The sequence below is a fragment of the Drosophila elegans genome, unplaced genomic scaffold (assembly GCF_018152505.1).
Source record: "Drosophila elegans isolate 14027-0461.03 unplaced genomic scaffold, ASM1815250v1 contig_814, whole genome shotgun sequence".
NCBI classification, from domain to species: Eukaryota; Metazoa; Arthropoda; class Insecta; order Diptera; family Drosophilidae; genus Drosophila; species Drosophila elegans.
In genome coordinates this window covers 10,753,157-10,761,583 of record NW_024546167.1, presented here as the reverse complement: position 1 = coordinate 10,761,583, position 8,427 = coordinate 10,753,157, and the positions used below count along the sequence as shown (strand labels likewise).

Genomic DNA, 8,427 nt, shown 5'->3' with positions numbered 1-8,427 from the left:
TCAGAAATCCAAGCCCTATGTCCAGAAAACACAAGCTCAAAAAAGTGAAATGTCAGAATCCCCCAGCGCCCAAAAGCTCATCAGCTCGTACAAAACAGTTAACAGTGGACACTGGCTATAATGTGCTGTGGCGGGGGGAACTGTGGTGAAGAGGGGGGGAGGTGCTGACGGCGGCGGCACTTTTTGATTTCGCTTTGCGGCTGTCGCTGCTTGCTGACCAAAGCGCAAAATCACTTTTGACGTTTTTATTCTTTGTGTCGGTTGGGATTTTACTTGACTTTTTTCGGTGTTTTTTTTGTTTTTGTTTTTGGTCTGTCCGTTTTGTGGAGCGCGCGCGCCTCGTTTCGTTTTCATTATCCGAAGCGCGTCCAAATTCATTTCAAGTTTCGCCGCCGCCGCCGCCATCGAGTTTTGAGGCGTCTTCAGCTGTCCAACTGTTGGCTTTTGGCATCGGGCAGCGCGTTAAGTCCAACATAAGACGACCTAAGCGTTTAAAAGCCTAAACGAATGTGCATTGGCGACTGTGTGTGTGTTTGTGTCCGTGTCCAAGTCCGACCGTGTCTTAAAACACTGCAAGAAATCATGCTTAAGTTCGACTCGAATCGGATTTTTTTAGGTTTAGAGGAATAACGTAAAATAATTGTCATAAAATATACTCTAAAATATACTATTATTATTATTATTAATATAAACTATTATACTATTTAATTAAATAATTTATATATTTTCCAAGTGTAAGTGTGTCATTGGATAGTAAAAACGAGAAACGGCAAAAATACGAAATACATAATAATCATCATCATCAACATGAGTTGGTCGACCGTTCAGCTGTCAAGTCGGCTTTTATTTTGCGCTCAAAAACTTAGACTGACTTGACAGTTGGAAGACAGTAGTGTTTATAACATCGACGTCTGTCCCACAACCATCACTAAGGGAATGGAAGAGGCATGAGTGACAGGCGGCTCAGCAAAGAGTTAATACTGTGATTAAATGGCCAAGAGTAGAGTGCCACTGGCAGAGTGGCGGACAGATCCAGCATGGTCGGCCAAATGGTGGGCGGCCATAATGTCCGACAGCTTTGACTGACCACCTATTTGGGTTGGGTACAGCTTTAAGGCTTTCTCAAGATACTTTTTGACTTGAATTTCTTATAAAGTAAGTAAATATTGTTTCAGTTTGAGCTGTACCGTTTAATAGTAAAGTTCAAAATATGATTGATAGCATACAAAAATAAGATAATAACAAAGCCCGAACTTTGAAAACTGTAAGAGGAATGCTCCATAAGATATTGTGATAAAAATGGCAAGGATCTGTAAACAATTCTTTTCCAATCTGACTTTAGCTTCAACAAATCCAGCTAAGTCTTTTGGAATCTCTCATGCAAGCAAACTAACTGAATGACTACTAAATTTAGACAGAATCTCTCTAATTCGAGAACGAAAGACCTTGTCATGTGGCGGCACGACAATCACGAGACCCAAGTGAGCATTTTATCTTGTTTTCCTGCGACGTTTTCTTTTCGAAATTCCTCACAAATTCTGTTTATTATCTTTGCCTCGGAAGCTAAGTAGCCTAATGCCAGTAATGTTGTTAAAGAAAACACAGCCGCAGACGTTGCGGTATATTGTTTATCAAGACAGGACCGAAAACACAAGTTATTTTTAACTGAATCTAAAGTACTTTGAGCTGCTGTCAACAACAACTAAAAACTAAGCTGAAAATCGCATGAGTTGTTAGTCAAACAAATTTTTAATGGCCCATCTTAAAAATTATCACTTGAATCCGGCTGAGCTCGTAAACTTCTATAAAATATAATAAGCTGATGACAGCCGAGTCGGCTCTTGAACTCCCTGAGTATGTGGCACATTAGGGCCATAAATTTCCATTTTAATTGCTCTCCATTTAGATTAGACCAACATAATTGTGTCGTTATGAAATCAATTTCATTTCGAGCGCCCACAAAAAAATGACAACAGAAACCGACTAAGTAATCTCCTGAACTGTTTTTGTAGGGGTGGAGATCGCACTATTTGTAGAAATGAATATTTTTCGTTATTCTTTTATTCCAAATATAAAGCAGAGCTATTTTGAGATTTACTGGGTAGAAAAGATTACATTTAATTTAATAGGCCCATAACATCGGAACAAAAAATAATGTACTTAAGTGTAAAAACAACCAATAACCCGAAATGAACTTAGACACCAAGAAACTAAAGCCACAACAAATAATAACACTCAATTAAATCTGTGAAGTTTTGTTTTCGAGCAATTGGATTGAAATCGTGTTATCAGCTGATATAATTGTAATCTAAGAAAACGTTTCGAAAGTATATTTAGCACACTCTAGAAGACAACATATAAAATTCTGAATACTGTTTCATTAGCGAGTCATAAATAATGTCATAAGCACACAGTTGTGAGCAAATTTATGTAGCCACCACCAAGTGAATAATTTAAGCGAAACAACAAAAATAAATAAATTCCGAGGGGGAAGAAGAAAGCCAGAAGCAGCAAGCTTTACAGTCCGGCAGCCGCTGAAACAATAGAATTTTAACAAGAAACATAATTTATTGCCACTTAAGTCATAAATATATTTTTAATTTCGACCAATTCACATTTACAACGCAACCAACGCCACAACAATCGGACTAAGATCATTTTACCCCTTTGATGCTACCCTTTAAGTGCGGTATGCTGAACCATAAGAAATATATAAACACATCAACAAAATTATAAACCAATTTATTTTGATGTAGATATGAAATTGTAAATTGCTTTAAGGTGTTTATAAAAGAAACAATCATTAAAATAACTTTTAACAACATTTTTAATATTTTATGAAAATTCAATATGTAGATTATGTTAATACTTTTAAATTTCCTGTTCGTTTATTAAAATCACTAACAAATGTGTGTAAAGGGAAACGAACATTCGTGTCATTTAGTTATATTCATAAATTCGTTTATTTTTTGTATAGTTTTGGCCTGTTAGTAGTCTGAAGAAGGCTGGTTAGGGAAGCGCAGAAACAAAAGAAATGAAATACGGAAAGTTTTAAATTTACGTTGCGTTGACTGTTTATTTTCCTTTTGCCGCTTTCATGAATCTTCAAGTTTATTATTGTTGTCTGTTCTGTGGAGCTGGCGCGGCTTCTGCCTTTGCCGCCACTAATTCTGGTAGCCAACACAAGTTTAACACTCGAAAGGTAGTAAAAAAGATGAAGAAAAAGCGCGCTACAAAGGGGCAGCTAATTACAAGTTGCCACAAAAACACTCCCAAATACATATGCTAAAAAGTTACGCCGCACAGAATGAATAAAAGCGAAATTTATATATATCCATGCACACATAGACCTCTCCGAATAAAAATGAATATTTGGGGTATTCGTTTATAAGGCGAACCTTCTTTGAATGTTTTTCTTATTTTATTTTATCAACGCCTTAATGAACAAAAGCCGAAAAGGTTTCTAAACGGCATGGAGGAGACAAATGTATCTCGTTTGAGCGCAAAACACAAATGTTTAAAACAATAATAAATTATCTTTGTTGTTGTTGCTGTTGCTGCTGCTGCTGCTGGCTCTCTTTGCCTTTTATCGCTTGATAATCGGTGGTCATTAGTCATTTTGGCCTCAACCTCAAGTATTGTGTGTTTTCTATATAGCGAATGTGTCTGTATCTTTGTATCTGTATCTGCTGTCGGTGTCCCTCTGTCTGCCTGCCAGCCTGGGCCACGCCAAAAAGAGTAATGTGAGCAACAACACGGTGGCAGCTGCTGCTTTTGCTTTTATGTTGCTGTTGCTTTTGCTGTTGCTGTTGCTGCGGTGTTGTGTTTTGCCTCTTCATTTGGACCCGACTCGGGCAGCAGCAGCAGCAGCAGCCGCTCCGTTTAATAAATCGTGTACTGTCGCCTTTTATTGTTGCGGCAATGTTTCAAATTTTATTTATTTATCTGCTGCCGCTGAATTGGCTTAATAATGTGGCCATCGGACAGCAGCAACAGCCACAACAAGCATCGCCATCGCCATCGCCAGCAGCAGGTCAAGCCCATATTTAGCAACTTCTGGCTATATCACACTTAACAGCCGGCTTTAGCCTATCGGTTATCTTGACAGTGCATGAAATATTTATGCCCTCTGGAGGCTTCAACGTAGAGCTTATTTCAGAGTACTAATGGGTAATGCGGATGGATATATATACTGGCCCAGAAAAGACTGACGTGCACTTAAATAAATATTATTATATAAAGGTTTATTTACACAGAAATGGCAAAAACTCTATATAAGGTATATAATTTTGTTAAGATATGTATATTTTTGTAGGTAGTGACCAACACTTTCATGCTTTTCAAACAAAATTTATATTATATTATGCTAGAGCATCCTCAAGTCGACTTTATACATTACCCAACACATAAGCTTTAATCTGACAGCTTGACAATAATAATTAATAATTAAATACAAAGAAAATGATATAATAGTGTCGCATCATCGGGTAAACAGAGATCGAGGAAATTCATTAACGGATCTGTCAGCGACGATTTTCGATACATAAGTTATCTGCAAAAGCGATTGCCACTGACGTTTTGCCGCCAGTGACCTGGTTTCTCGAAATCAGCCCACGCCAAACGAACAAACCCTTCCGGACAGTCAAAGTCGGTATTTCTTTGCCTTGGGTAATTTACAATCTAACAAAAAGCAAAGCTCGCCACTGACCAGTGTCACATATATCACTGATATATCTATCAATAATATATTAGCGCCAAGCTCCCCCGAAAAATACATCGCGTCGGCGCTTGGTCTTTGAAGTGTGCCACAACAAAATCGGTTTGGCTCAAGGTATTTCGTTTTTGTCGCTTTCCAGTTGTTTCCGCGGGTTTCAGCTAGGTGTTCGGGTATTCCTCTGGGTGGCTAGCTGGGTGCAATAATAATCACAGCTGAAGTATTTATGCCGCGGCTTCAGTTGGAAGGCCTTGCAGGGCCATAAATTCTCAACGCGATTTAATATATATATTTTTTTCATTTCGTATATTTGTATAGAGGTACAAATGAACGTATATTTTATTTTTCCGTTCTCATATCATATTTTATTCCCTGTTAACCGGCAGTAATTTATGGCTTGCCTTCTTTGTAGTACTTTTGTAAGCTCGAAATGTTTATTTTTATTTACGTATCAGACTACAAATATTTGTGATTCTATGTTTAAATTAAAATTAAATTATTTAAATAAAGGCATAGGATAAAAACACATATTTGGTACTTAATGACATTTTGTTTTATAGCATTCGGCTACCCTCTATTTCCTCTACTTCACTTTACAATATCTTCTTGTTTACCCCGCCTAAAACAAATCCGAAATAAATGCCTACAGAGTGCCCGCTGACAGTTGTCGTTGTGTCAACTACAAATGTCTTTTTCAAAAACATTTAACACAAAATCTCAAAAAGAGACAGAGATGCAAAATGGAAAATGGAAAAGATGGGCGATCCCAGGCAACCGCCCATATAATGTAAGATAATATGGAATGTGAAGGGGGATGTGTGATTTTGTGTTGTCGGTGGAGCCCAGAGGGAAAGTGTCAAACGCAACATTATGAAAATGACACGAGGAAGCCATAAATATTAAAACAAAGCAGGCTAACAGCAGCAACAATGTCACAACACAGCATGGGATATTCGGAGAGGAGGGACCTCGGACTTCGACTCGCAGCGGGGGCGTGAAATTCACAGAAAAATATATACGAAATAAGACTACGGAAAATTATTAAGGAGTTGACAGTTGACATTGGGCACAGGCACACACACACACACGCACACGCACCCGGGGGCAACTTAAAGATACAAATGTATCCGCTAGTCACTTACGAACAGTGGGCCCCCGCTGGATGTCACATCTGTGTCACTTTACGCATGATTGACGCCCCAAATGGGTGTGTCGCCCCAAGAGGCCGGCAACTCGAGCCGAGAATACAAAAAATTGTAATGACTTTTGGTGTAATTTATAACAAAACTGTTAATTAGCTGCGACGACAACACTGACATCAGTCAGCTGCTGTAGTTGCTTAATTTATGGCCGACATGCGAGCGGTTCTCGCCACCTATTAGAAGATGCCCCGAACTCTTTGGGAATGGAATGTGGTCTGCTGTGGCAACAAGTTTCCTATTTTTATCTGGACAGTCGGAAATTCAACTTCACAAATATTAAAAAGATATGGCTGGAAAGATATGGACAAATAAAAGTTATGGCTTTAAGTTTGACCAATATATATAATCTCGAACTTCTGTTTTTTAATTTAGCTTTTCGCGTAAAAATTTCTAAAATATTCTCGAAATCTAAAATCCAACTCAAGATTGAAACACGCTTCTTAATGCTGACGAACAAATAAAAAATTAATTCATTTTTATTTTATAACATTCTCAAATAATATAAATGGTTGAGTGTATCATCAGCTTTTTTAATGGCAAGCTGTGCGAGTGCTAACCCTAAGGACCTATTCACTGGCTAATCTCCAACGACACTTCATAAATCATTAAATAAATCAGCGAATCTTAAACGTCAACTTGCCAGTGCAATAATATACCAATCTGCCAAGCGAAATCACAGCACTGAACAGCTGTCAACATTGTACAGGGCCACAAATAATGCTCCTGCAATCTCAGTCGACTATTTATATATTATTTATGGGCGATTGCACGACTTACCGGAAATTATTGAAAATATGCTGGTTACTCCGAGACATAGTTATGTCGAAAACAAAAGTTGTTTCGTTTAAAATACCTATAAAACCATAAAAAGTTTCTATATCTTCTATATCTTTAAAAACATTCTTAATATTTTCCATTTCTTTATTTTGATCATAAATTTCACACTTGCTTTTTGTGTCACTTAATCTCTAACATGTCTATATTCGTTTAGGCCAATAAAATTGGTTTTACGACTTTATGGCAATAACCACGCCACAACTTGTCAGCTCTAAGGTGCCAATAAATAAACTGCCGACCAAAATCATAAAAAAGAAGAATTGTTATGATTTCAATCATGATAGTTTTTATAAGCCGAACATCCAAATACACTTGTTTAATCAAATAAGTAATTAAATTTATCAAAAACCTTAATTTAGTTCAAAACTAGAACTAAAATTTAAAAAATATAAAACATACAAATAACTTGTTTTCCGAACATTCAAACATCGCTACATTTTATAGCAATAGAAAAAATGCAAGGCACTTTGAAACCTCTTAAAACAAATCACAACCACTGATTAGACTTAATTTCCACGAGCCCATAAATTCAGACAGGGGCTAGCCCCAAAGTCACAAGGTACCATAAAAGTTTTGCCATAGTACAAGCTTTGCCATCTTAATTTATATTTATGACTTTAAACAGCCCGATTATTGCAGGGTATTAATAATTATGACTCAACTTCTGATAGCTCAGATGGCGGGCCCTAAGTGCAGCCACAAATCGATCGAATACAATGTCTTTGTTGAATGTAAATTGTATTGAAACTGTTTAATTTTTACTATTCTACTTTTCTATACTATATTCTACACTTTTTCTAGTTTTTATTAAAAAATGTACCACCGCCATAAAAAATATATCAACAATACAAAAAATGTCTTTGAAATTACTTTGCATACTTATTGTGTGAACTCTTACACAAATGGTTCTGTTCTATACTTTTTATTAATTCATTAGTTCTACTTACTTAAAATAAGAGTAAAACGTTAAATATAAACTAAAAAAAAGTAAATCTCTCTTGGGCTCGTCCGGGATTTGAACCCGGGACCTCCCGCACCCTAAGCGGAAATCATACCCCTAGACCAACGAGCCAGTTGAACGGAGGCCGTCAAAACGCCAACTTCAGCGCATTGCATGATCTCTTGGCGAGAAAACGAAAGAGAAAAGATTGGAGTCGTACGCCTCCCTTTCCCCACAGAGCCATACTATTTTTAACAAAAAGCTGCTGAGTTTGTTGTTGATTTCGGTTTTTGGTTTCGGTTTTCTGCTGCTGTGGCCGCTTTTGATGTCGCCCTTGTTTTTGTTGCTGCTGGTTGGCGGCGCCGGTCGAGTGTTGACATCCAAACAAATTGTTTAACATGGACAGCATGGCAAAACAAAGAAATATGATGCATGTAAATAGACTCAATTTGGTACAACAACAATCACGAGAGCTGAAGTCTGACAATCAGACCGCTTTACATACGTAGCTTTCAATGAAATCCAAAAATAATTAAAAATCATATATGATTGTAGACACAGTAAGAGGGAGTATGCGGTGAAATAAAATTGTATTATCAAGAATGAGGCTATTTGCTAAATTCAATGACTTTGGGGTTTTTAAAACTGTGACTCGGCACTTACTATAATCATATATATTGTTTGCTTTCAATTCTTTTCATTTTTTAAATTTTTGGTTACTACTAAAGAAGTCT

The 8,427-nt window shown here is 37.1% G+C and overlaps 1 non-coding gene across 1 annotated transcript; it reads right to left on the bottom strand.

Moving 5' to 3' along the window:
- Window positions 1-7,753: 7,753 nt before the first annotated feature.
- Window positions 7,754-7,825, bottom strand: Trnap-agg. The gene has a single exon. It is a non-coding gene; the product is annotated as a tRNA-Pro (tRNA).
- Between the last annotated feature and the right edge of the window lie 602 nt (window positions 7,826-8,427).